Genomic DNA, 3,542 nt, shown 5'->3' with positions numbered 1-3,542 from the left:
CTGAATCAGATTTTTGCTCAGGTCCCTCAATTTCAGCCAGAAAATACCTGAAATCACAGAAAAACACACAAACTCATAGTAAAGTCCAGAAAAGTGAATTTTAACTAAAAACTAATAAAAATATACTAAAAACTAACTAGATCATACTAAAAACATACTAAAAACAATGCCAAAAAGCATACAAATTATCCGCTCATCAGCTGCATATGATGAATGCATGTCCTATGGCTGATGAGTCTCATCTGTCGGTTATCAAGCCAACCTGAGAAGTCTGACTGTTAAATCCTAGACTATCCTCCGTCGAGCATCCCCAAGAGTTAGTGCATAGCTTTTTCTAATATATAAAATTTGCTCAATGGCGGTATCCTTCCCGAGAATTTATACATACCCTGTCACCCTTATGACGTAGGGTCAACAGAGTATCGAGTCTCAATCTGGAACACATGGTGGCAAGCCACAGTACTTTACCCAGGATTTTCGTATCTAAGATAAAAGAAGTACAAAAGCCACATATTCATTCATCATCATTTCCTTACTTCATTAACAATCCATACCAAGTCAAATCATCATTCATGCCATATATCACTTTTTCTTCAAATCACTTTACTTTAAAAACCAAAATCAAACTCATCTTTGTCTCAAAATTCAAACTTCTCATATCTCAAATTATTATAAGTTCATAACCCACTTTTTCTTCAAAATCAATTCTCTTTCAAAATAGAGCCACTTTATGTAACACTTTCCAAAACTTCCAAAAGACTTTCAAATATCATCTTAAATGGAAATTCTCTTTGAAAAGACTCAAATCCTTCATTTTTAAATCATCCGTTTAACTATTTTAAATCAGAGTTATCAATGGATAACCTTGGAAAAGACTCAAAACTCTAGGGAAGAATAACTTACCTCATTTCTTAAATTCTTTAGAAATCCTCGAAATCATAGTTACTTAAATTGAAATCAACTAAAATGAAGATTTAAAAACCAAAACCAAAGCATGTAAGCCAAAAGTCTCAAACCAATTTCAAAACCAAAATTATTTAAGCCCAAATACCAATTTCCATTTCATTCTTAAATCAGAAGCATTCCAAAGGCTCGGAATTGCTTAGTCTTGCTAAATTAAAATTTAATGAATACTTCAAAAGCAAAACAAATTTAATTAGTCAAAGTTCAATTTCTTTTAAAAGCCACTAAAACTCCTCCAAATGTACTTCTTTAGTCAAACTTCAAAACATAGGTCCTTTCATATTTAAACCAATCTTAAAACATAAACTTTCCTTAAATAGATTAAACTCGAAATACCTATTTCGTAATAAATCAAGAACCAAATAAAAGAACCTCTCAAATCCAATCCTTTTTTCTAAATCACATTTTAAAATAGTATCTTAAATCTCATAAAAATTTGGCAGCATCTCCCCTAAAACTTGGACCAATCAAACCATTCCGCAACCCCTTCCACGGGTTTAAAACCAAATCAGTTCAAAATCAGGCTAATTCCAAAAATTCATATCATTCTCATACTTCAAGAAAACAGATTCAAACTGAATTCTTTTTCAATGAGCCAAACTCGTTTCCAAAATTTAAAAAAATAATGCAGCAACCATCCATTTAACAAAAACCAAACCATAATCCAATCAAACAACAATCATATTCATCTTAAAACAGCAGAACAATACATAAGACTTATACCATCACTAAAGGTACATTTATCACATTAATCTCCATTTATAACAATTTCAAATTAAAAAAATTGAGCTCTTTGAAAAAGCACCGACCTCGATAAGTTGAAACTGTAACCCAAACACGTTAACTGAACTCTCTTCTCTTAGCCTGAACTCAATGGCAACTTCAACTCCAGCTCCGCACACTTTCGCAATAGCATAACAACTTTAAAACACAACATGCAACTCGGTTACTAACTCCTAAGACCATTAATATCGTAATGACTTTAATACATGAAATAAAATACTAACATAGGGTCTCCGAAATAGATATACTTACTATAATAACAAAAAGAAGCAGCGGCGGTCTCTAAGCCGGTTTGGCGGTAGCCCCGACAGCCACCTCAAGCGGCAGCAGCACCCAGACTCTGGCGACGGCAACTAAAACCAACATGCAGTGATTATAACGTTTCCAGACAATCAAAAGAAACGAATCCCAATAATCAAAACCTTACCAGCAATGGTCGTTGGTGACAGCAGCGGCTTTTCTCGGCGGCGAAGGCTCGGCCACCCATCACCAGCGATGGCTGCGCAGAGTGGCGGTAAGAGGAATGATGCAGGTGGAAACTGTCTCTCAACAAATTTCCTTCGGCAAGTGTACCGAATTTGTGGTCAAGTAAAAACTCACAATAGAGTGAGGTCGAATCCCACAAGGATTGATTGATCAAGCAACTTTAATTAGAAGAATGTTCTAGTTGAGCGAATTCAAAATTTGGGTTGAGATTGCAGAAAATAAAATGGCGGGAATATAAATAACAGAAAAAGTAAATGCTAGAATTAGAGGGCTGAAAGTAAATGACTGAAAGTAAATTGCAGAATTGTAAATGGGAATGGGATGTTTGCTCATGAAATAAACGCAGAAATTAAAGAGAATGGGTGAGATCAGAATTGGGGAGTTCATTGGGCGCAGGAGATGTTGCAATTCTCCGGATCAAGTTCATTTTCATCTCTTCCTCAATCAATGCACTCATTGATCTCCTTGGCAATCTTAATTGATTGAATTACAATTTCTTGCAATTCAATCTCTCAAATCTTGATCAATAGCCAATTCCTTGGTCAATTGCTCATGAGAAGAGATGAAGTGTGGTCACTGATTATACCACATGCATTTCCCAAATCAAGTATTGAGAGGATTGTAGTCACATATCCATCCAAACCCAATTTGGTCCAGCATGAGAAAGCATTTCTAGCTTGATCTCTTCATTCCTCTTTCAAGGCTCAGAAGAGATCCAAGTTTGAATAGCTTCTTTTCTAAGATAACTACCCAATGGGATGAAGATCGAAAGCTTTCAAGTAAAATCAAGAGAAAAGATAGAAGAAGAATAATGAAAACTAGTATTGATCCATCAACTTACAACAAAGCTCCGTAACCTAATAAAATGGGTTTAGTTGTTCATAGCTCTAGAAAATGAAAACAAAGATGGAGAATACATCATGGAACTAGAAGAGCAGAGTAAAATACAGAGAGTAGTGCTTTTTTCCCACTTCCAGAACTCCCTAAATAATTCAAAGCTACTCCTATATATACTACTCTTTTCAGCTTCTAGTTGGCTCTTCAAGTCTTGGGCCTTTGGATCTTGAGTTTGAAGCAGCTCTCTTCTTTATTTGGGCTTGGTTTTACTTGCAGAGAGAAAGTGTGAAGTGGGCAGAGACTTTAGCTCAGGACGTTAGGGGTGTTAACGTTTTAGTGAAAGTATGAGTTCGAGAACGTTAGTGACACTCAACATTGTCACTAATGTTCCAATGTACCCCTTTGCCTCATGTTAGAGCCCACGTTAACTAGGTTAACGTGGCTTCTAACGTGGCCTTGCCAACCTTCGAGAA

This window comes from Arachis duranensis, chromosome 3 (assembly GCF_000817695.3).
Source record: "Arachis duranensis cultivar V14167 chromosome 3, aradu.V14167.gnm2.J7QH, whole genome shotgun sequence".
NCBI lineage: Eukaryota > Viridiplantae > Streptophyta > Magnoliopsida > Fabales > Fabaceae > Arachis > Arachis duranensis.
This window is presented reverse-complemented; position numbering follows the sequence as displayed.